Source organism: Macrotis lagotis, chromosome 3 (genome assembly GCF_037893015.1).
Source record: "Macrotis lagotis isolate mMagLag1 chromosome 3, bilby.v1.9.chrom.fasta, whole genome shotgun sequence".
Taxonomy (NCBI): domain Eukaryota; kingdom Metazoa; phylum Chordata; class Mammalia; order Peramelemorphia; family Peramelidae; genus Macrotis; species Macrotis lagotis.
Window position 1 is genome coordinate 87,859,588 of NC_133660.1, and position 26,645 is coordinate 87,886,232.

At 34.5% G+C, this 26,645-nt stretch overlaps 1 protein-coding gene across 1 annotated transcript in view; it reads right to left on the minus strand.

Annotated features, from left to right (window-relative positions):
- The window catches only part of GALNTL6 (polypeptide N-acetylgalactosaminyltransferase like 6), a 1,756,803-nt gene that overhangs the window by 1,504,980 nt on the left and 225,178 nt on the right, over positions 1-26,645 (minus strand). The gene's annotated exons all lie outside the window — the stretch shown is intronic.

Genomic DNA, 26,645 nt, shown 5'->3' on the forward strand with positions numbered 1-26,645 from the left:
TCTTTCTATGAAACCAATATGGTGCTGTTACCTAAACCAGGAAGAATTAAAACAGAATGAAAACTATAGGCCTATCTCCCTGATGAATATAGATGCAAAAATCTTAAATAAAATTTTAGCAAAATGATTACAACAAGTAATACATTATGATCAAGTAGGATTTATTCCAGGAATGCAGGGAAAACTATTAGTATACTCAATTATATCAACAATAAACCTATCAGAAATTATATGATCATATCAATAGATGTTGAAAAAGCTTTTGACAAAATACAGCATCCATTCCTACTAAAAACACTAGAGAGTGTAGAAAAAAATGGACTGTTCCTTAGAATAATTAGCAGTATCTATCTGCAAACATTAACAAGCATAATATTCAATGGGGAGAGGTTAGAGGCATTCCCAATAAGATCAGGGGTGAAACAAGGGTTCCTACTATTCAATATTGTATTAGAAATATTAGCTTCAGCAATTAGAGAAGAAAAAGAAATTGAAGGAATTAGAATTGGGAAGAGACAAACTCTCACTCTTTGCAGATGACATGATGGTCTACTTAGAGAATCCCAAGAAATCATCCAAAAACATACTGGAAACAATTAGCAATTTTAGAAAAGTTGCAGGTTATAAAATAAACCCTCATAAATCCTCAACTTTTCTTTATATGTCTAGCAAGATACAGCAGGAAGAGCTAGAAAGAGAAATCCCATTCAAAGTAACCTCAGACAATATAAACTACCTGGGAGTCTTTTTGCCAAGACAGACTCAGAAATGTTTTGAAAACAATTATACAACACTTTTCACACAAATTAAATCAGATTTAAATAACTGGGCAAATATCAACTGCTCATGGTTAGGTAGAGCTAATATAATAAAAAATGACAATTCTACCTAAACTAAACTATCTGTTTAGTGCCCTACCAATTAAAATTCCAAAAAATTACTTTAATGAGTTAGAAAAAATTGTAAGTAAATTTATATGGAGAAATAAAAAATCAAGAATTTCTAGGAGCTTAATGAAAAAAGTGCAAAAGGAGGTGGCTTGGCCCTACCTGATCTAAAATTATATTATAAAGCATCAGTCATCAAAACTGTTTGGTATTGGCTAAGAAATAGAATGGTGGACCAGTGGAATAAATTAGGTGCAAAAGCAGGAGATGATTATAGTAATCTGCTGTTTGATAAACCCAAAGAATCCAGCTATTGGGATAAAAACTCCCTCTTTGAAAAAAAAAACTGCTGGGATAATTGGAAGTTAGTATGGAAGAAATTTAGATTAGACCAACACCTAATACCCTTTACCAAGATAAGATCCAAATGGTTACAGGACTTAGACATAAAAATCAAAACTATAAGCCAATTAGAAGATCAAGGACTAGTTTACCTGTCAGATCTATGGAAAGGGGAGAAGTTTATTACCAAGGAAGACCTAGAGAACATCACCAAAAAACAACTAGATGATTTTGATTGCATTAAATTAAAAAGCTTTTGCAAAGATAAAACCACTGTAACCAAGAGCAAAAGAAATGTAGTAAATTGGGGCAACAATCTTTACAACTAATGATTCTGACAAAGGACTCATTTCTAAAATGTACAGAGAACTGAGTCATATTTTTAAAACAGAAAGCCATTCCCCAATTGACAAATGGTCAAAGGATCTGAAAAGGCAATTTACAAATAAGATCAAAGCAATCCGTAGCCATATGAAAAATTGCTCTAAATTATTAATTATTAGAGAAATGCAAACTAAAGCTTCTCTGAGGTTCCTCCTCGCACCTTTCAGATTGGCCAATATGAACAGAAAGGATAACGATCATTGTTGGAAGGGTTGTGTGAACTCATCTGACCTTTGTAGAAAGATTTGGAACTACGCCAAAAAGGGCAACAAAAATGTGCATACCCTTTGATCCAGCAATGCCACTACTGGGTCTATAACCTGAAGAGATGATGGAAAAGGGTAAAAACATCACTTGTACAAAAATATTCATAGCAGCCCTGTTTGTGGTGGCAAAGAATTGGAAATCAGGTAAACTCCCTTCAATTGGGGAATGGCTTAGCAAACTGTGGTATGTGTATGTCGTGGAACACTATTGTTCTATTAGAAACCAGGAGGGATGGGATTTTAGGCAAGCCTGGAGGGATTTGCATGAACTGATGCTTAGTGAGATGAGCAAAACCAGAAAAACACTGTATACCCTAACAGCAACATGGGGATGATGTTCAACCTTGAAGGACTCACTCATTTCATCAGTGCAATAATCGGGTACAACTCTGGGTCATCTGCAACGGAGAGTGTCATCCATATCGAGATAAAGAGCTGTGGAGTCTGAACAAAGTCCAAAGACTATTCCCTTTAATATAGGGGGAAAACCAGATATCATATTGTCTGATCTTGTTACCTCTTAGACTTCTTGTCTCTTCCTTAAGGATATGATTTCCCTCTCATCACGCTCATTTTGGATCAATGTACAACATGGAAATGAAGTAAAGACTGACAGATTGCTTTCAGTGGGGGACTGGGGGGAGGGAAGTAAGATTGGGGGGAAATTGTAAAACTCAAATAATATCTTTAATAAAAATAAATTTTAAAAAGTTATAATTATTATATAACAGAATTTGTTATGGACCCTTGTTAAGCTAAATACTTTCTAAAAATTTAAATCTATTTTACTGACAAAAATTAAATTTATAAATATTTCATCAGCATATATTCATTATGTAAATTTAAAGTCATCTAGATTATCTTCAACTGGACAATTTTGATAAAAATTACTCTATTTAGATTTCAATCTTTGAATTCCAGGTTCACAGAATTTAATAATTTTAAGTTGTCTAACAATTAACTAGCAATCATCTAGTCCAGGGATCTTTGACCTTAATTATCTCATGAACTCCTTTGGCAGGGTGGTGATGCCTATAATAGGTATATCAAGAAAAATGCTTTTAAATGCATAAAATACAAAGCAATTCAATTTTATACATTAAGTAGTCCTGATCTGGTGTATTTTACTTAAATGAAATCTCTCATAGAATAAATCTGACAAGTGGTCATTTAGGCCTTGCTTGAAGATCTTCAGGGCATCACTGTCTTATGCCCATTCTACTTTTAAATAATTCTAATAGTTGAGAAGATTTTTTGTTTGTTTGCATTTTTCCCCTTGATCTTCAACCTAAAATTCTGTCCTTGCAAAGTCCACCCACTACTCTGTGTTCTGGAATCAAAAAGAATCTTCTAATCCTTTCTCTACCTGAGTCTTCATTCAAAAACTTGAACACAGTTAAAATATCTTCCCTCTCCTTACTTCCTCAAACCTTTTATTATATAGATTCAAGGATATTTGCCATCCTGGTTATCCTTCTCTTGTCACTCTCTATTTTATCAGTTTCCTTCTTAAACTGTACGCAATACATCTGATGAGGTCAGAGTAAAGTAGAATTATTTCCTCCTTTTTTCTTGGAAGTGATGCCATTCCATATTGTTTTTCTTTTTTCGTTTTTTGTCTGCCACATTATATTGTTGACTCAAAAAAGATACTGTAGTGCTGTTTTTCAGAATGATCGCTTCCCTATTAGTAATTGTAAAATGGGCTTTTTTGCGTGAGTCTTTATAGTTATATATCTTTTGAATTTCATCTTATTAAATAAGCTCAGTCCAAGCTATTCTTACTTTTGAAGAGCTTTGAAGATCCTGACTATTGTTAAATGCATTTGTAAATCCATCCAGATTTATTTCATTTGAAAATTAGATGAGAATGTTAGATTTGTCTATATCCAAGCTGTTGATATAAAATAATTAGTAGCTTGGCCATCTCCCCAGACTATCTCAGCATGTTTCTGATCTACGTCTCCTTAACTGGACTGGAATATTCCATATTAAATTTGAGATATCAACCTACAAATTCAACTTATCCAGAAACCATGGCCTCTGACTCTAGGGAAGTCAATCCCATTCTTTATGTAGCACCTACCCTAAGGCCCAATATGTTTGATTGGTATATGAGTGTGTGCAAACTGGCACTTAACCAATTATATTTACTGTTATACACCTGAATCTGCTTGCTTCCATTAGCATACATCACCCTTCTTTTGCTCCTCTGGGGGAAATAAAAGCCAACTTCCTTTCCTATTCATTACTCACCTATGTGTTTTGCCTTCCCTTGTCAAAATATAAATACAGTAAATAATTTCCCCCTCCCCCTCTTTCTTTATTCCTCTTCCTCTCTCCTTCTCTCTGTCTCCTCTGTCACTTTCTCCTGTCTATCTATCTATCTATCTATCTATCTATCTATCTATCTATATAAATATATTATGCATATATATACATATATATATGTATATGTGAGTGTGTGCATTCTCAACATTTGCAATGATAAGCAAAGAATCATTTTCTTTTTGCTTCCCCATTCATTCCTTTGTACTCTTTCTAGTATTCCCTTTCATTTAACTCCTTCTGTCTAGCCAAACTAATTAAAATACATTTATTCTTTCTTTAAAAAGCCTTTCAATACTGTAAAGTTTATTTAGTCATTCTTTCAAAATATTTCCATAACTCTTTATGTTCAATGGCAATGTAAGTTGAACCAAGGTACTCTGTTTATTATTCTTCTAGTTTTAATACAGTTCATTCACACCTACCTCCTATCCATTTATCATAACATTTCTTCCTAAAAAATGCATTCCTTCGCCTTTCACCAATAAGAATGTGATGTTTCCTTTGAGCAGCTAGAAGGTAATGATTAGTAGTTGGCTGACTGCTAGACTTGGAGCTAGAAAGAATTGGATCTAGAATCCTAAGTCTGTGATGATGATGTTAATGATGATGATGATGATGATGATGATGATAATGATGATGATGATGAAATGAGAATAAGGATGAGGATGGAGAGAGGTAGAATTTATATAATATCTATTATGTCCCAGGAACTATGCTAAACTCTTCAAATATCTCATCTGATCCATACAACAACCCTGGGAGATAGATGCTTTTATTATTCCCATTCCACCAGTGAGAAAACTGGGGCAAGCATGAGTTGTCTAGGTGTCATACAGTGTCTAAGGTCAATTTTGAACTTGGTTTTTCCTGAGTCCTGGTCCGTGGACAAGTTACTCAAGCTTTCAGTCCTCACATCCAAAAAGGAATGGTATACATTCAATTCTGACTCCACAGGGTTGTTATGAAGTTCAAATGAGTCCATCCAATCAAAGCTCTTTTCAAACATTAAAATATCATAAACAGATTATGTGTTATGTAAATTCAGCTCATATAATCTTTTAATCAATAGGTATTTATCAAGCTTGTACAGGTCCTGGAGATACAAATAGAAGGAAAATACTCACTGAAAACGTTTTCTAATTGATATACCTATCAAACTAACAACATTTCTTCAGTTTTTGGCACATTGTTTTGTGATCATATATATTAATTTTGCATAATTTTGCCTTAGAATCACTTTCAAATTATTTTTGCTTTTCTCACTTTCTGATGACTTAAGATTTAAATAGATAGTAGTCAAAGATGACTCTTTTTTCATACCTTATACATAATGCTACCAAAATAGCTTGTGTTTAACAAATGCTTACTCTATCAACAAATATATTATTCATAATATTAATATGTGAGAAAGTTAAAGACAGAAAGTAAATGATAGTTGATATATTTATCCTGATGTTAATTGTGAGATGCAGTTAATTATGAGGCAACTCATTGACCTTTTGTAAAATATGAAAATGAGGAAAAAAATTAAATAGTCACCCAGAGAGATTTACCGTGGAAAAGTAAAGGATAAATAACATTAGTAAATTCTAATAACTCTAGCAAATAGTTTGTAGTTAACACATTTTGCAATAACATCTTAATTTTGTTGGCACAGTGGTCTGGAAAACTCATCTTCTTAAATTCAAGTTTGGTCTCAGTTTCTCAATCTATAAAATGAACTGGAAAAGGAAATGTAAACCACTTTATTATCTTTCCCAATAATCCCAAGGGCATCACAATCAGATACAGTAGAAAATGACTGAACAACAACTTCCCAAGGGTTGTTGTCAGTCACAAAAGAAATATTAATTTTTAAATATATAGAAGAATGACTGGGATAGAGTTAGTATTCTATAAATGTTAGCATGTATCGACATTATCTTCATTGTCAATACTAGCTGGTTACTAAGGATAAGCATCAGATACAATTGAAAATGACTAAACATAATTTTTAGCATAGGACATTGGACATATAGTGCTGTGAAAAATGTTTGTTTGTCATTTTTTTCTTCCTTGAAAGAGTGGAAAAGTATTAAGGCATCTCTGTCCTCTATGGAAAGAAAGGTTGATAACATATATATTGAAGAAAAATGTTTAATGAATTATTGATAAAACATTAAAATGAATATCCACATATTCAAACTATATTGAATTTGGGTTGGATTCAAGATCTGGGATTTAATCAGCATGTGAAAATACAAGAAAATCATTTCCTCTCTAATTTATAGTGTAGAAAGTCATATTGTCACTAAGGTAAATATTCTTCCTGTGATCATACAGTCAAAATATTTCAGGAGTCAAGATTTTAATCTTGGTCTTTCTATCTCCCAAAATAACTAACAACTATTCCATGCAAACTCTATTTTTCAAATTATATGCTAATTCTTTTGTAATCAAAATTACAACCTAATGTAATTTTAAATATATGTATATATATTTATAAACATATATTTAACCCCCATTTACTTGCTTGTTCTATCAAATATTTATAAATTTCTCTTTTTAGAAATTAATAACATTTACATTTAGTGTGACATGAATCATTTTTTTTATTTAAAAATCAGTTAACAATCATATAATTGTTTTGAAGTATATTTTGCAATTTTGTTTTTGAGCTACTATATTAGACAAAATGTGACAAGGGACCAGTTGCAGAAATAGGGTAATTAAGACTTGAACAGATGTCAGCATTAATAACAAACTGCAATGAGGTGTAGGAGATAAATGTGCTCCTTCAGCTGTGATGGCGGGGCTGGTTTCACTTGTAGTGGTGCGTGGACTGAGTTCAATCTCTCACAGCTGAAAAACCTTCAAGTACAGTCTACAGAGAAATCCCAAAGATGTTATTATTATTCTCTATTAAGTATAATGGGTCCTACAAATCTAGTGTCACTAGTTTTAATGACTTTGAGAATGCCTTGTAGTCTGAGAATGGTATTGACAATCTTTGGACAATTTTTTTTTTTTAACTTAAATTGCATCAATATTTTTCTCAGTCCAAAATACTTTGTCCATATGACCAAACTCATGATATGTTGCTTATTTGTGAAATTATTTTTTCAGCTACCATTACCTTAAATGGGTATCATGAAGGACTAAATAAAGAACTGACCTTGCTATCAAGGACTCTCAGAAACCAAGTTCATATTCTACCCTAATACATACCTATTCTGTGATCCTGTATAAAGAAACAAGGCCCTCAAAACTGAATAAAGACAGCCCAGGGCCTTAAACTCAAGGGTCTTGGGAGCAGTGCAGTACTCTTGGCCACTGGATCTCCAGCCTGGACCCTGCTGCCACCATTAATGGAAGAATCACTGTAGAAAAGGGGCCTCCATTCTTCATTACCACAAATAACAGTTTTTGGCCAAATGTTTCTCACTTAATGTGTTATATAAGTACAATAGTAGGGTAGCTGTGTGGCACAATGAACAGACCTGTAGACCTGGCATTAGGAAGACTAGTCTTTATGGGTTAAAATTCAGCTTCATACATTGAATACTGGTGTGACCTAACCAAGTCCCTTAACCTTGCTTACGTCAGTTTACTCATCTATAAAATGAGCTAGAGAAGGAATGGGCAAACCATTCCAGAGGCTTTGCCAAAACAAACCCTGAAGGGAGACATAAAGAGTTAGACAGGACTGAAATGCCTCAACAACAACAAAGTGCATCTGTCCTGGAAATGGCAACACTCACAGGCAGGCACAGGAAGCAACAAACCATGTGGGGAAGACAAGAGGCAGCATTTGCCAGGCAAGTTAAAACACCACAACCCATTCCATCTCAAAACACCACATTCTCTCAGAACTTTAAGGAGACAGTATATCAGTACTTCTATGCAAGTACCATTAGATATTATCCTGGGACACTGAAAACTGCTCTGGAAGATAGCATGATTTTATAAGTGAAAAAGACACTAAAGAAGAGGTATTTTTAGCATCTGCTTTCCTGCTGTAACATAAGGTCTGTGGAACCTTTCCATTTAGCTTGGACATTAAACTTCTCTGTTATTGTATCCCTCATTAGAACATGAGCAGTCAGGTATCAACCTTGCTTTCTATTTGTATCCCAGGCATACAATGTAGATGCTCAAATTGTTTTATATTCATTTGTCTTGGGTATGTCATAGAGAGCTGAATGGGTCTGTGAGCCAAAATTGTTTGAACATTGGTAGAGGAAGTGATGCTTTGGGGAGTCCCATCAACTGGAGAAATCATAGCTCCAGTCCAAAAATAAAATGCAAAGCATTCTTCAAAATATCTATGTTAGGTTATGTCAAATAGATGAAACGACTTTATCACCATTGTTCAGAAATTTTAAGAAATAGAGAGATTTTTTTAGTTTTATTTTATTTTATTTTATTTTATTTATGTTTTTGCTAGATAATGGGGCCAAGTGGCTTGCCCAAGGCCACACAGCTAGGTAATTATTAAGTGTCTGACTGAGGTCGCATTTGAACTCAGGTACTCCTGACTACAGGTCCGGTTTTCTATTCACTGTGCCACCTAGCTGCCCCCAGAAATAGAGATTAAGGAATTCTATACATAATAGTTTTATAATTTATATCTTGCTTGATACTAATGTTTATATGCATCTGAAAATATGTTTATGTATGTGAGGCTAGAGAGGCGAGAGAGGACAGAGAAGAAAGAGAGGAAAGAGAAGAGAGAGAGACAGGAGTGACAAGAGGGAAGAAAGGGGGAATAGAGGAGACAGAGACACAGAGAGAGAAATGCAGAGACAGAGACAGAGAGATAAAGACAGACAGAGACAGACAGAGAGACAAAGAGCCACAGGGGAAGAGGGAGAGAGGTAAAGAGGGAGAAGGCGAGGGGGCAGAGGAGGAGAGGGGGCATGAGGGAGAGGAAGAAAGGGAGAGAGGGAGAGACAGAGACAGAGACAGAGAGACAAAGAGACAGAGAGATTGAGTGGGGAGGAGGGAAGGAGGGCAGGAGAGAGACAGACAGAGATAGAGATAAAGACAGAGGCAGAGAGACAAAGACAGGCAGAGACAGACGGGGGGGAGAGGGAAAGAGGGAGAAGGGAAGGGAGAGAGAAAACACTGTGGTTTAAGCAGGCTCCAGCACACCCCTAGGTTAAGGAGAACAAATAACAAGTAGCCATTCCCCTCAAGGAATTCAATGACTTCATAATCCAATAGAAGTATCTGGCCGATATGAATTTATGCTAGCATACCAGAAATAGCAGGCAGGCACTCAATTTAAAGGTGATGTTCTTTTGTATCTTACTGAGGGATGAGAAAGACAAATCAAAAAAGTAACCAGGTAATGGCACAGTAAATTAAGACCACACTATAAAATCATTTCTTTGCCACCCTAAAAAAAATAGAGCATTAAATATTATTACCTAACTCATAGGGTTGTTGCAAGGAAAATGTTTTGTAAACCATAAAGTACAATATAAGTGTGATTTATTATCACCACTATTATTATAGATTCAATATAAGCCAAGTGGCAGTTTAAAAAAAATAAAGCAAATAAACATGTCAACCACAAGTGGAGCAAAACAGCAACAGCAAACCTATATTTCTGCTAGAAATATCATAAATACTTGATTGGCAATTATATTCTATTCCCTAATAGTGTTTCAAAGCACCAGTTTCCTAAATATTGTAACTCAATGTACCATCATTAATGTTGCATAACCATTTTCATCTTGGGACCATATGTGAAGAGATAGAGATAGATAGAGATAGAGATAGAGACAGATAGAGATAGAGATAGAGATAGAGATAGAGATAGAGATAGAGATGATAGAGATAGAGATATATAGAGATAGAGATAGAGTTATAGAGACATAGAGATAGAGATGATAGAGATAGAAATAGAGATAGAGATAGAGAAGATAAAGATAGATAGAGATAGAGATAGAGAGATAGAGATAGAGATAGAGATGATAGAGATAGAGAGAGATAGAGATAAACATATATATGTGTACATATAAGTATGTATATGTTTATTTACATACAAATATGGATATTTATTTCTTCCATTTATTTGCTACTTGAGAAATGAAGAGGAACATTCACTTATTTTCCTTTTTCCTTTATCGATTTCTCAGTTACCATATATTTTGGGTGGGGGTGAGACATATAATTCCATATTACTTAGAATAAATTTTATCAAATAAAATTCAGAGTTGGTGAACTGAGTCTCCTCACTGGACTATGATTACTGGTCCTCAGGAACCTCTGGGAGCTTGTAACCCTGCCAAACAAAACCCAGAATTCTAAAAGCAGAGTAAAACTTCTAGGCATCCAGCCAGAGGCAATTCAATGCCTAGTAACAGACTTGGTAATAAGAGGAATAAAAAGAGACAAAGTAGCTGTATTTCTAACATAGAATAGCTTTTTTCCTGCTAACACAAGCACAGGCCAGGAATTAACCATAACTTAAGAGAAATGGTATATTCCAGGTATATTCCAATAGAAAGGATGTGACATGGCTTCTAGATGTGCCATGAACATTCCCAAATTGTGTGAACAGAAAAACCCAAACACCTATGACCCTTCCTAATCAGCAAGAAAAAACATCTGTCTTGTCCTGTTGCTACTACACAGTCCCTTGCTCCAACTTCACTTGAGGTCAAGTTATTCTTTGAAATGCATTCCCAAAGCAATGAGGTGATTTCACAAGCTGGAACATCCCCCCTCTCTAAGTCTATTTTTTCCATAAATTTAATTAAAACCCCATATCCAAACATCTGGTATTAAATTTAATAAGTAGTCAATGTGTTGATAATTAACAAGTGAAAATGAACAAAACAAGGTGAGGAATTGTTCATTTTGTATTCCACAGGAAATGTCATATATCAGCCTGAAAGCAAAACAACATTTTTGCAATTTTGGAAACTTATTTTTAATACTATGCTCAAGCCTCCAACTCTGACTGTATCCAGAATCATCAAACAAAAATCAACTTTTCACAAGGATAAAAATTTCAGCCATGGCAATGAAGTTTGATTTCACTGAATATGAAAGAAGAGTGAATTACTTGAAAAACTAGAAAGAAGTGGAATGATTCTGTCTTCTAAGAGCTACCATGAAAAAGGAAAATATAAGGACACATGGTTTTCATCTTATTTTGTTTAAAACTTGTGGAAACAAATTTATTTTTAAGTCATCAATAGCTGCAAAATGTGAAATAAATTCAGCAAATGATTATGGATGAAGAGAAAATGTTTAAAAACTTTATATAGTAATCTTATTTCGATTCCCTATTCTTAAACATTATCTAAATCTGAATGGGGTTACCAAATGTTTCTTCAAAATATTTTCAGGACTGATTCTCTTTTGCAAACATTGTCTTTGCTTCTTATAAAGGTAACAAAGAATATAGATGCTCTCTATATGTATGTATGTATATAGATATAGATATAGATATATAGATATATTTTATGTTATTTTTATTTTGTTTAATAGTTCCAACTGCATTTTAATCCAAATTCAAGCTGCATTTGAGATTACTATGGATCAAAATTTTGACACTTCTGAGATTAAGACATTTGGTTAGGGTCACATAGTCAGAATGTGACAGAACACTGTAACCCTTGTACACTTGAACACTTGTCAAGTTGCCTCTAATTAAAGCAGTGTCATTTTTTAAAGGAATGTACATAATTAAAATTATTTTTTTTTAAATTACTATAACTAAGCTCTTCTATTCCTTGTTAGAACTCATAAATGGCTCCCAGGAATGGGAGCTTCAACATCCAAAGACTCAATTATCATTGTCTACAGGATTTAAAGGCTTTCATGAGTAAATTTGCACTTTTGTTACTCTTAAGAGACAAAGATAAATCAAAAACCACCATCAAAGTAAGAAATATTCAACAAGAATTAGAAAGACTTAAATTAAAAAAAAATATGTACAAAAGTTGCTGCTTACTTGTATCACTATCTTCTTTTTACTTTGTCATTCTGAGCCAACAAACAATAAAACTGCTCAATTTGACTCAAACAACATCACTAGAAAAGCAATATGTGCATGCTTAACAAGTTATAAATTAGACATAAAGCTCACAAGATGGTAACCTCACAGCATTATTTCAACTGACTGCACTATTCTTTCAGACAGAGTACTCTTTGGGGGCCCATTTTCGAGTGGATGAAATATATTTAGAGGAAGAAAAAGATACTTAGGGAACAAACAAGATCTCTCCTCAGAAAATGGTGATTCTAGATGTTAAAGGCCAAAAGCTCAAAGACTCAATTGGGAAAAAATAGGTGATACATCAGCTGACAGCATGAAACCTCTCTTTAATGGGGTCTACGATATCAAATATCATTCTGTCTAATGCAATGAGAGAGAAAAAATGCACCTGTTGATATTCACAACACAGTGGTCTATCTCTTGCTTTTAGGTATAATCTATTAGCTTTTATCAAATTGAGAAAGGCAATACAACAACTTTCACTATATGACAATGATTAGCTAAAGCCTTTCCCATTCGTGGAAAAGAAATATCAACATCAAAATGATTATAAGATTACAATTATCACAAGTACTTTGTGCTTTGTTGTGACAACTTGCAGTGTATTAGTTCCCAGACTCAAGATTCTATGAACTCCCTTAAGCAAATGCTGGCTGCAACATACTATACTCCCTTCTTCACTTCGATTATTACTCTTCCTGACTTCCTTTATGTCTCAACTCAAATCCTATATGTTAGACAAAATTTCCCTAAACCCTTTTTTAATTACAGTTCTTTCTCTATCCTAAATATTTCCTATTTATCCTGTAGTTTACTTTTATATATTTGTTTTCATTTTGTCCACTTTATTAGATTGCAAGCTCCCTGAAAGTAAAGTTATTATTTACCTCTTCTTGTTTCCCCACAGTTTAGCTCATAGACTGGCACACAATAGTCATTTAATAAATTTTTATTGATTGGTTTTAATATGTTTCCTTAGAGTTCTTCAGGACCATCCTATTGTGATTCTATACCTGTTATTTTTTTCATTAACTTTTTTCAAAACTAAAAGAGCATTATAGAAGAAATCTGATTGCAGACTTTGGCAACATAATTGAAAATCCATTTCACTTGGCAAGCTTGATATTTATACATTTAATTCCTTCACTCAGTTCAGATCATTAAGATGGAATACCCGTTCCATCTCTTACATTACTTTTGATGCACAAATATGGCAATACTTCAGCATTATTCTTATTTTTGAATTTCTTGTTCAAAATCATAGAGTTACAGTCTTCCTCTCTCCCCATATACCTGCATTCCCTTTCTCAATCAGGTTTGACACATTCCAATTTCCAGTCAGATAGAAAATGAGTTATTAGCTGTAATTGTTAGCTGATTGTTCTTTATATATATCTATATGGGTTTGTTTTTTTTTTTTTTTTTTTTACTTTTACCAAGTACTCCAGAACAATTTATCCAAATTATCTCTCCTTTAAATTGTAGAATCTCCACAGGTCAAAGTTAAACCTTGTCACTTTTACATTGTTTAGTGGAGAGATTAGACAATAATAATAGCCTCAACCATAGCTACTCTTTGACTAAGTGATTGTCCTTGTGTCCCTTTCCCATGAGCCCACTTCAGCATCAGGAAGGATATTTTCATTTGGAAGTTAATTAACATTTTGCATAAACTTCAGTCTAGAATTTGCCCAGGTAGTGTTAGGCATTTGCCTTCTCTGGTAACATAAAGCAAGAGAGAATGAAGTTAGAAACCAATTCATTAATGGAATTGTAGAAATTAATTCCTAAAAAGTGCTTTAACCTCTAGTATTTTGAGAAATGTGCTGCTTTTAGGGGAAGGGAGATAAGTACTCCCCATTTACTCACTTTTTTAAAAAAAGGATAATCATGCTAACCTTGGGGAACCTATGTTCCCATGCAATGAAATTTTTTCCTCTAGAATTAGACATGTATGAAACAAAACTTGTACTACATTTACCCGTTCTCTTATTTCGTCCATTGAAACACACTAATGCAAAATGAATGAACTAACAAATAAATAAGCAAAACACAGTTAATTGTGCTGATATTGGAAGTGAAAAGGGATTTCTGACTGGCAGTAACCTGACTTTTTAAAGATGTCACATGTGAGGACCAGGAAAATGAAATTATTTCCTCAAAGACATAGAATAAATTAGTGCTAAAATCAGGATTAAAATTCAATTCTCTTCTTTCCTCATCCAATGGCCTTTGTCCAGAGCCATATTGCCTGTTGTAAAATAACCTTTTTTTCTGAGTATTCTAAGTTTCTGAATTAACTCAGGTCCATATTTTTTCATTTTTTCTGAGATGATCATTTATTAAATTTTTGAGTGGACTGCTAAAAAATATTCCTCCAGGCACAACGCATTGCCTTTGCCACTTAATAAAGGGAAAAGCAATAATTTCTCCTAAGTTTTCAATTTCTGGTTTCTAGACTTTGGTCATTTTCAGAGACAGATGCAGTTCACTTAAATTCACTGAACTGAAACAAGTATTCCATTTTCACCAAACATTCCTTCACCTTGAAACAAAGTCTTTTGAAAATGCAATCTTAATTTTGAACTCCTGAGTCTAAAGATGGAATTAGGGTGGTACTAGATAAAAGCAATTCTGTAACACTAAAGTAGGGGTATGATAGCTAGACAGAGGTACTTGCATAGAAAGCAGGATCAGAGTCAGAACATTAGGTTGTTGTTATTTTGGAATGAGCTCACTTCATCTTGTATTTCATTTTGTTCAAATTCAGGCATCTTGCAAGGAATCAGAATTTGAAAGAGTTAGAGGAAGTGTCTGGTTTAGTAAGATTCCCCACAGAAAAAATAATAGAATTATTTTTAAGTTCAATTGATTCACTTTTTATTTGTTCTGATCTAAACTTCTCCTTGAAGAAGTGTTAAAATGTATGATATTTTTTCTGGCTTTGGATACCCAGGTGGCTATGTTCCATTGGAATACTGGCAGCTTTGGATGGGGCATCTGGTTGTAAGAGGCTGAATTTTTGCCTAACTCTGCCAAGTGCTATTTGGAATCCATTCATTCCCATAAAAATGAATATTTAAGGAAAAAAGATAACAAGAAAAATAAAAACTAATGAAAATATCAATTATGTTGGACAATTCAGTCTATCAGTTTTAGCAATATCATACGTGTCTTATAAAAGACGAAACCTAAGCATTTTAGTATTATCGTTTAAAAATTGTTACAGTGAGAAAGAATTATTCCTTAATTCCTAGCTTAATATTGATTTCTACCCAAAGGGTATCTAGTCTAATAATGGCCTCATTTAACTGTTTGTGTGTACATGCAGCTAGAATTTCCAAATGTTATTAGAAATTATATGTGTGTGTGTTTATATACAATTTGGAGAAAGATTACCTTCACCACTTATATTACTATTCTAAAACATGAAAGAATATTAAAAATAATGTTTATGAGTACATAAACTCTTTTTGGGTTAATATCTAAAAGTAAAGGGGCATCATAAATATGGTGAGATTTGTATGTATGTATATTTTCATGTAGAGAAATTTTCAGGTTCAAGAAGATTTGTGATCCTTCCAAATTATATTTAGTATTTTAGATTCAATTCAATAAACTAAATAAGCACAAAGGAAACAACTTTAGGAATATTTATTTGAGGGAGCATATGGCAGAAAGATGCTATGAGATCTAATAGAAGGACAAAACACATTTAGGATACAAGGCATTTAGTATTTCAGAGTTAATTACATATTATATTATTCAATTATTGCATTGGTGAGCAAAATGAATTCACTTCAAAAAAGTGACTATAACACTATAGATAGAACATTAATGGAAGAGATATATGTAATGGAACGTAGCCTATTGTATATAATTGAAGTTTGATTCTATCAATTTATTAAATCTTCATTTCTGTTCTTATAATGAACACATTTTTCATCTTAAGGTGTGTTATCTGATTCTCCCTTGGATCCCATTGTAATGTTCAACTTTTTATCCATTCAAACCCCATTTGGACCCTCATCAATATATTTTTTTGGAAAATAATCAAAGATATTCTCCTGGAGGAAAATGTATTGATCTTTATTTTATTTTTTTTTAATTCTCATTTTGTACAAATTTTTTTTTTTACATTAACAAAATGCCCTTCCCCCCCATGAATATAGACTTGCTTGGGTGATAAAGTAAAGGGGAGAGAAAAAAATGAAAATAAAAAAAATAATAGTAATATTTGTAGGTATGGCCAGGTGGTGCAATGGATGAAGCACCAGCCCTGGAGCCACTAGCACAATAGCCCACATCCAGCCCCGTAGACCCAACAATCACCCAGCTGTGTGACTTGCAAGCCACCCGATCCCCACTGCCCTGCAAAAAACCAAAAAGAAGGAAAAAAAAGGCCCAAAATAAAATAAAATAGTAATAATAATAATAGTAGGGGTGGCTGGGTGGCAGACAGAGCATTGACCCTTGAGCCAGGAGCACCCGGGTCCAAATCTAGCCTCAGACACCCAAAGATCACCCTGTTATGTGTCCCCAGGCAGGCCACTCAGCCCCATTTGCCTTGCACCCTGCCCCCAAATAATAACAATAATAAAATGTGCTTCAGTCTTTGTTCCAACACCAACAACTCTGTCATGGGTGGATCACATTCTTTATGGTAAGTCAATAGCAAAAGTTACTTCCATATTTTTCCAACATTGCCATTGCTGATCGCAACTCCCTACTTTCCTATTTCTTCATTACCATGCACTGTATTTTTCTCTCTCCTTTCACTCTGACTCTGCTGTAGGGTCGCTGAATGGTGCAGCAGACAGACCCCTGGTCTTTGGGCCAAGAAGCCCTGATCTCCCCAACCTGTCCTGGACAGGCCTTCCAATCCCAGCCCCTTGCAAGAAGTAAAAAAAAGAAAATGTGTTATATCTGACCACTCTCCCCCCATGGTCCATCCTCTCCTCCTTTATTCACATCCCCACCCCTTCCCCCTGCTCCCCCCTCCTTCTTACTCCAGATGCCTATACCCAATTGAGTATATATGCTGTTTGCTCCCCTAGCCACCTCTGATGAAAGCAAAGGTTCCCTCATTCCCCCTTGCCTCCCCACTTCCATATCATTGCAATAGCTCATTGTAATAAAAAAATCTTATTATATGAAATATCTTGGCCTATTCCCCCTCTCCTTTTTCTTTCTCCCATTACATTTCCCTTTTTTTCTATTGACTCCATTTTTATACCATATTTTATCTTTGAATTCAGCTTTCTCCTGTGCTTCAACTATAAAAGCTCCCTCTACCTGCTCTATTAACTGAGAAGGTTCATATTAGTATTATCAGTGTCATTTTTCTATGCAGGAATACATGAAGTTCATCATCATTAAGTCCCTCATATTTTCCCCCTCTCCTCCAATCTCCATGCTTCACCTGAGTCCTGTATCTGAAGATCAAACTTTCTGTTCAGCTTTGGCCATTCCAACAGGAACATTTGAAATTCTGCTGGTTCATTGAAAGTCCATTTTTTCCCTGGAAGAGGACATTCAGCCTTGCTGGGTACTTCATTCTTGGATGCATTCTAAGCTCTTTTGCCTTTTGGTATCTTATATTCCAACCTCTATGAACTTCCAATGTAGTTGCTGATAAAGCCTGTGTGATCCTGACTGCAGCTCCATGATATTTGAACTGTGTCTTTCTGGCTGCTTGTAATATTTTCTCTTTGACTTGGGAGTTCTGGAACTTGGTTATAATATTCCTTGTGGTTGGTTTTTTGGGATCTCTTTCTCAGGGGGATTGGTGGATTCTCTCCATTTCTATTTTGCACTCTGCTTCTAGAATATCAGGGCAATTTTCCTGTAGTAATTCTTTGAAAATGATGTCAAGGCTCTTTTCCTGATCATGACTTTCAGGTATTCCAATAATTTTTAAATTATCTTTCCTAAGTCTGTTTTCTATATCAGTTGTTTTTTCAATGAGATATTTCACATTTTCTTCTATTTTCTCATTTTTTTTTGGTTTTGAAGTATTGATTCCTGATTTCTGGTAATTTCATCAACCTCCTTCAATTCTATTCTTTGTCTGAAGGATTTGTTTTCCTCAGAGAGTTTTCTTATCTCTTTTTCCATCTAGCCAATTTTGCTTTTGCAGTCATTCTTCTCCTCCATAACTTTTTGAACTGTTTTATCCATTTGACATAAGCTGGTTTTTAGCATGCTATTTTCTTCAGCATTTTTTTGCATTTCTTTGACTAAGTTGCTGACTTAATTTTCATATTTTTCCTGCATCTCTCTCCTTTCTTTTCCCAGTTTTTCTTCCAACTCCCTCATTTAATTTTCAGTCTTTTTTGAGCTCTGTCATAGCCTGAAACCAATTTCTGTTTTTCTTGGAGTCTATAGATGCAGGGGCTTGTGCTTCCTCATCTTCAGACTGAGTATTTTGATCCTTCCTGGGCTCATATGCAAAATATTTCTCAATGGTCTTCCTCTTGTTTCCCTGCTTGCTCATTTTCCCATCCTGCACCTGGTTTTGGGGTGCTTCCTGAGCTTTTGGGACACTCCCACTAGAGTCTCAGTTTGTGAGGCTCTGACCTCCCTCCTGGTCTGTGAATGACCATAAACTCCCTCCTCTGCCACGGGGCTGAGGTGGGGGGGCTCTGCTGTTCTATGGGGGGGCCTAGACTGCTATCAGGATCTGAATGTGCTCAGAGCCCCAGAGTCCTGTTCCAGGGGCAGAGGACAGAACTCTGCAGTCTCTCTCTCTTCACTCCCCTCCCTAGGTGCAATGGGCTCATGCTCTAGGGGCTCCTGCTTACTGGCTCTGTCTACTTCTGTTTCAGGATCTGGACTGCCAAAAGACCAAGCTGCTAGCTGTGTGCCCTGAGGGATGGGCTCCACGTGTTTGCTCTGGAAGAGGTCCCCCGCTGTTCCCCCAATTTGTGGCCGATGCTCCCCGGGGTGCAGCTCAGGAGACTCCCCTGCTGCTGGGAGCTGCGGCTCCCAGCACCATGGGGCTGCCTCCGGGAGGCTGAAGTTCTTTCACTCTGGCGGGCCACCCCTCCGACCCCAGGAAGCAGAGCCTTTCTGCTCTTTTCCAGGTTACCTTGAGTAGGAGAACTGCCTTGCTGGGTCCCTCTGTGGGTTGGGTTCTGTGTCTTGAAAGTTTAGTTAGAGTCCTTAGATTCAAGTTTTATCAGAGAGCACCTAAGACTGGATCCCTTCTTGTTGCCATCTTGGCTCCGCCCCCCTCTGTATTGATCTCTAGAAACAGCATATCCTACAGTCTAAATTATATAGTTTCTTCTTCCTTAGGTATCTAAATAAAATATTGTCACCCATATGGATACAATTTATAAAAATTATTGTTAATATATAATTACAAATAGTTGAATATGCCATAATATTCAAAATATAGTTGTTGTTATTATATATATAATATATATAAAATGCTGATACATAATCAACAGCAATAGTAATAATGTTCTTATCTATAAATATCACCAAATATATACATACCCTATAAAAATTTGAATAATACCATGAGTACTTTTGATACTCAGTGATAGATTTCATGAGAATATCAATTTATGACATTATAGGAAAAACAAGACCAATAGTTTCCCAAAATAAATCCAAGGGAAAAATGTTCTACTATTCAGTATTGTCTTCTGTTCCTACCCTTTCTGATAAAGTCAGAAAGTAAAATGAGAAAGTGCAGAGTCATATTTAAAAAAAAATACTCAAAAATGAATTTAGCAATTGCTATTCTGTTTTCCCTCTCTCAATGACCAGTCACTTAATCAAGCAATTGACCTCAATCCATATATTCATTATATGTGAAATCAGAAATATAAATTGCACCTGCATAGAGGAGTGCTTAGAAGTTCTCCTTGAAAACTTCAAAAGGGACTAGTGAAGGTAGGTTTATTCAAATTAATAAGAATATAACATAATGGAGAACTTGGTTATCTTTCCCTGTTGTATTCATGATTAAAATGAGCAAAAAATGACTCTTCTTCATTTGACACTTCTCTCACTTTCAGTCATACTGTCCATTTAGTTACTGTGGTAACTGTCATCAATCCTCATGTGTTCCCCAAGAGAAGAGACAAATGCCATGACCATCCTAGTTTAGGCTTGAATGACCTCTGAAATGACGGTCTCTGCCTACCTGCTTATTTGACTTATCTTTCACACAACTCCCAAATTGATATACCTAAAAAAAATATCTGACTATAGCATGTTTCTACTCAAGAAACTTTGATGGTTTTCTTTTTCCTTTTAGCTGAAATAAAAACTTCTTTATTTGACACTAAAAACTCTTCACAATCTGGCTTCAACACATCTTCCCAGTTTGATTGCACATTACGCCCAACCTCTCCTCAGGGATTCCATATTCCATTCAAACAGCACTATTTGCTAAACCTTGCAAATGGTATTCAATATCCCACATTAATTTCTTTGAATAGGCTACTCCCCATAGATTAAATACTCTTCCACTTTATTTCCACATCTTGCAACTCCTAGATATTTAATTTTCTGTTAACAGATTTTATTCTGCTAAATCCAAACTCCTTCAATGTTAGGCAATGTCTCATATCATTTTTCTGTACCTAGATCCTAGCACAGTTCCTGTATATAGTAGGTACTTAGTGAATGTTGAAGAAATTATTATCAAAGTAAAATAAATAGTACTGAGAAGAGATGATACCTCATTACAAAAGTTACGGCAACCAATATCATAAATAAGAGGTTAACTTAGAAAAAATTGAAATGCTTTAAAATGTATAGACATTAGTTCTTGTTTTGACAATTTCTTAGATAAATTTTGTAGGAGAAAGCACGGGCTATTTTATTATTGCTGATTTTTTTTTTTTGCTTTATTTTTCTTGTTTTATACTTTGGAAATCAGCCAAAGTTACAAGATAGGATTTGATTTACAGTTTTGTTGACTGTCCAGATTTCAGAAAGTGATGGGAAAATGTTAATAATGCAGACGAAATTTGGAAGTGTATCATGCATATTTTTTTTTTCTGGTGAACCAGTTAAGATACAACTGTATACTCCTAGAGATAACATTTCTCATGGGGTTCTTTGGTAAGTCTTTCTATGTAAAGAGGTACTTGATATGAACCTTCAAGAACAACAACAACAACAACAACAACAAAACATTGAAATAGTGGCAGCTAGGTGGCCTAGTGAATAAAGCACCAGCCTTGGAGTCAGGAGTACCTGGGTTCAAATCTGGTCTCAGACACTTAATAATTACCTAGCTGTGTGGCCTTGGGCAAGCCACTTAACCCCATTTGCCTTGCAAAAAAAAACCCTAAAAAAATAATAGATAAAGGTATGAAAAGGAGCCTTCCTAGACATGGAGAACCTAGAATGCATAGGCAGGTAAGGAAACAAAGGACAGTATTAAGGAACAGCTAAGTTATCTAGTTTTCCAGTTTGACTAGAATAACATGTTTGAATTGCGGTATAATGAAATAAAAAGAGAAACCAAGGCTGGATGGAGTCAGACTATGGAAGGACTATTTGAATGACAGACTAAATAGAGTTTATATTTAATTTCATGGGTAGCAGAGAGCTAATGATTTTATATGTTTTATAGAGATACAATGGTATGGTAAAATATGTGTGAGTGGTATATTGGTCTCTGTATGGAGGATAAATCATTGTGGGGAAAATACAGAGTCAGGGATAGGAGAGACACTGTGGTAGATTGAACAAGACTTAGTCATTCATTGGATATGAGAGAAAGGGAAAGGGAGGTTTCAAAACTAAATTAAATTAAGGGAGTAGCAAAGGACATTGGTGGGGAGAGGAGGAGAAAAGAGAAATTGGAAAAGCCAGTCAGCATTTTTTCTTCTGCAGTCAAGGTGCTCCACTCCCCAATTCTGCCTCATGTCTACCTTCCTCCCATTTCCTTTGGGCTGTCAGCAAACTTTGGTAATTATACTGAACAGATTTAGTTAGGGGACAAGGTGCTTTGTGGTTCCCTGGGGTATCATTTTTAGCTTCTAATGCACTTCTATTTTCCAATACTAGAGCAGTGACTGAATCTGAAACATTTTCCTTGGGCCAAAAGGTGTATAATTAAAAACTTACAAGGAAAGAAAAGGAAATTCAAAATATAAACTTATCATCACCAGTCAATCACCTCAGAAAATGTACTGAATTCTCTCCTTATTTTCACAAAGAGTAATGCATTATCATCTTCACACATCCAAGTCTCTGTTGTAATGTCTCACAGTGTTTATTGCAGTAAGCCTGGAGAGACAATGTACACTAACCCTCAAACTCAAAACATTCCTTCCCCTTTGATAGTTATATAATGGTGAAAATACTGGCTGAACAGGAAGAGGAGACATTATTCAAACAAATATAGCAATTACAAAATGGTTGAAGTCATTAGGCTGTCTGTAAAATATTAATGCATAGAATATTTTCATGGATTCATGGTTTTATCTGCCAGTGTAAGTTAAAACCTTCATGTCTTTTCAGGAGTTCCTCTCACTCTATCTACATAAATTGTATTTTTTTTTTCAATTAAGTAGTTAAGGTGAAGTCCCAGTCAGAGGTGAAATTTGAAGCCAGATGTTTCTGGATCAAAGGTCAGATCTCTCTCCACGTCATACTGCCTCTTATTGACACATGTTGGCTATGTGACCTTAGGCATCTCAATACTATGTGAAAATCTCTAAGACCATAAATTTCTAAGATACTGCTAATCTGAGTAGGTAGAAAAAACGTTTTCATCTAATACTGATTGATTGATTAAGCAGTTATCTCTCTAATCCCAGTTTTCTATTCTTCTCACCCCCAAATTCTCAAATCCAATCATCTTTTCTCAATATTCATAATGCCTTATTTTTCTATTAAAGTTGACATTTTACCCTCTTCTTTCTTATATTTTCTCTTTTACTTCTGGTATGATTTTCTCCTAATTATTTTCATTTCTATATTTATTTAATCAATTCTTTGTCTAGGCTTCTTCATGCATTCATTTAGATTACATTGCTCATAAGAATAAATACTCATCAGTGCTCTCTTTAACAAAAATTTTCCTCTGCTCAAGATGTCATGCTAGACCCTGGAAAGACAAGCCAAAAATGAAATACAATCCTTTTTTCTAAAGCAACTTATACTCTTTAACTTCTCTAAAATTTCCTTACCATAGAGGCAGCTAGGTGGCGTAGTGGATAAAGTCTGGCCCTGGAGTCAGGAGTACCTGGGTTCAAATCTGGTCTCAGACACTTAATAATTACCTAGCTGTGTGGCCTTGGGCAAGACACTTAACCCTGTTTGCCTTGCAAAAACCTAAAAACCTAAAAATAAAAATTAAAAAATAAAATAAAAAATAAAAAGATTTCCTTACCATAAAAGTTATCTCAGTGTCCCTTTTGAGTGATAATTTTCATTTATCTAAACATTTACTCCCATACTACAAACAGCATCTACAGGTCCATTAAAACTTCATTACTGGGCTTACAGAGATGATTTATGTTAAAGGATTGAAAATAGTTATCTGATCAATGATCTTTCAATCATAGATAGAAGAAACCGGGAAAAATTGGGGAAAAAGAGCAAACCCAAAATATTTAGTTTCTTAAGCTTCAGTTTTCTGACTTTTAAAATGAAGTGGTTAGACTCAATGACTTTTCAAATTCTTTCCATTTTTAAATCTAAAATTATTTTTGATAAAATTCAAATATCATAGATGGAATTAATAGAGTGATCTGGATTTGTAGTCAACAATCTTGGGTTCAAATCAGAATCTGTTACCAGATTTGGAACTATGGACAAATCACATAATATTTCTGGATCTAAGCATACTTATCTATTAAATGGAGGCATTGGTCCCTTCCTGCTCATAAATTATTATCTTTTAACCAATATTGACTACTTCAATTTTCCTATTCAAAGTCTCATAATTCAGTGGAAAGAGCCCCAGTCTTTCAGACAACTGACTTACTAATCACATACTTACTAATTGCCTAACTTTCACTAAGCTATTTCATATCTTTGAAGTTCAGTTTCCTCAACAGAAAATGTGGATGACTATAATGATACTAGTTATCTTGATGTGTGTAAGTAAAAAAAAAAATAACAAAAACTAAATCTTTGTAAAAGTTAAAGTGCTATATGAAAAGAGTTAAAGCCACCATCTAGCTCTCCTTTGCTCAAGTAACTCTAGCATTCTACTTGAAATCCAGGAAATTACTTTTACTCTCTTCGTTTCAATTTCTATATTTGTATAAGAAAATGTTGGGAAGGAACGCTAAAATGAAGCCAAACCTTGAATAATATGACTAATTTTGTTACCATAGATGCAGAAATACTTCCCTCCTTGAAACAGACAATTAAGGACTATAGGGATGGAATCATGTCCACACACAAAGATTATTATGTAGGTAAATTTGGATTAACTTTTTCCTTTGCTCTAAGCTAGATCTCATTTAGTATAGATGGGAAGGAGGGGAGATTAGAACAAATGACATCTAGATATCAATGCGAACTTAACAGAAAGTGCAATTTTATTATTAAAAATTATAAAAAATAATTTTTACTTGTTCACAGTCTTATAGTTATGAGGTTTTGGAGTAGGGTTTGAACCTAGGTCTTCTTGACTCCACAACCAATTCCCAGGCAACTACAACACACTTCACTGTAGAAGGCAGGTGGGTGGTGTGTTAGAGCATTGATCTTAGAAGGACATGAGTACAAATTTGGTTAATAAGTCTTGAAACTTTCTAACTGTGTGATCCTGGGCAATTCATTTAACCCTGGCAGCTTCACATCCAGGGTCATCTCTAGTCCTGACCCAAAGAAAGCCTGGTCTAGTTGTAAATCTGTGATTCATTTTTGCCCAAAGCCCCCAGGCCAATACACACTTTACTGGCAGTGGCTGCATTTGAATTCCATTTATCAACTACAGTGAGAAAGAATATTTTTATGGCAAATTTCCATGTGTGGGGGAAAAAAGTTTCTGATAAATTTATAAAATTGTATGAAAATGACCTTGAAAATGCCTAATAATTTCTGTTTTTTTTATAACTGATTCACTTGTTGCATATTTTATTGTGTGTGATTTACAGAAAAAATCTTTTCAATATATTTGGTATTACATATGTGTGAACAATTTTATTTTGAGGACAATATACATAAGGAGACTGCAGAGTATAAAATCATTGCTATTTAAAATTTTTTAAAATTTACTTAGACAAAATAAGATTCCAAGTAGTTCATGTAAAATATAACACAAGATAAAAAAGACAAATAAAATGTATTTCACTCTTGCAAAGGCAGAATCAACTAAGTGACCAGTTAATACAAAAAAGTCACACTTTCTATTTTATAGTTTCCTGAAATCCTATTTTCATTTGAACCATGTCAAAAATCAGAAGTGATTAAATTTCAAGTTTCAAATGCATTTTTTGCAACCATTTAACAAAGCAATAGCAGTTCAAAGTCTTAATAGTTTTATTTTGAAAAATTTTTGGAACAGGCTCACAGAAGTTAATTTTCCCAGGGATTAAGTCTTACTGTAAATGTAAAATGTCATTTTGGGATTAAATTTCATAAACATGGTATCTATATATTCTTGAAATAGAGATTTAGAATTTTGCTATAGCAAATAGGTTCTGGCAAAATTGGGAAATAAATAAGATTACTACTGAAACCTTTGCTTGCTGGTTTTCTGTTCTTAGGGGTTCATCCCATAGAAATGCTTTCTCTGACTTGCTAATGATTTCTAAATTGGTAAATCTAATGATCATATCTAAATTGTCATTCTTCTTGATTCTTTACAATTGTGATAACTCCCTACATCTAGATATTTTTTCATCTCCATGTTAATTTTACTCTATTCTCTTCCTACACTCTTTATTTGAATATTATGCTGAATCAATATTCATATCAAAAACACCCAAATCAGGGTACATCCTATGCTATATTCTCTTTTTATCTATACCAGTTCATTTGGCAACTTCATCACCTTCCATAAGTACAATTTTCCTATATATGCAGATAATTCCTAGATCCATTAATTCAATAGATTTTTGAACTATATTCATCCATCTTTAACTCTCTCTCCTTGTCTTTTTGTTCTGGATGTCCCATAGGTACCTTAAACACAAAATATCAAAAATAGACCTGATCTTCTCTTTTTTCCCCAAAACTTCTCCCGTTTTAAACATTCCTGTTGTCAAAAACATCACATTTTCTCATTTATCCAGCCTCAGGACTCAGTTGTCATCCTCAATACTTTATTTTCATTTTCCACATCAAATCCATTAGCAAAATTTGTCATTTCTACCTTTACGACATCTCATTTATGTCTCCTTCTCTCTATTTATGTATCCATAAGTATTTTTGTGTATTCCCTCATCATTTCTCTGCTGCAATCACTACTTTAATAGTCTTCTAAGCCAATACCCTTGTTACAGG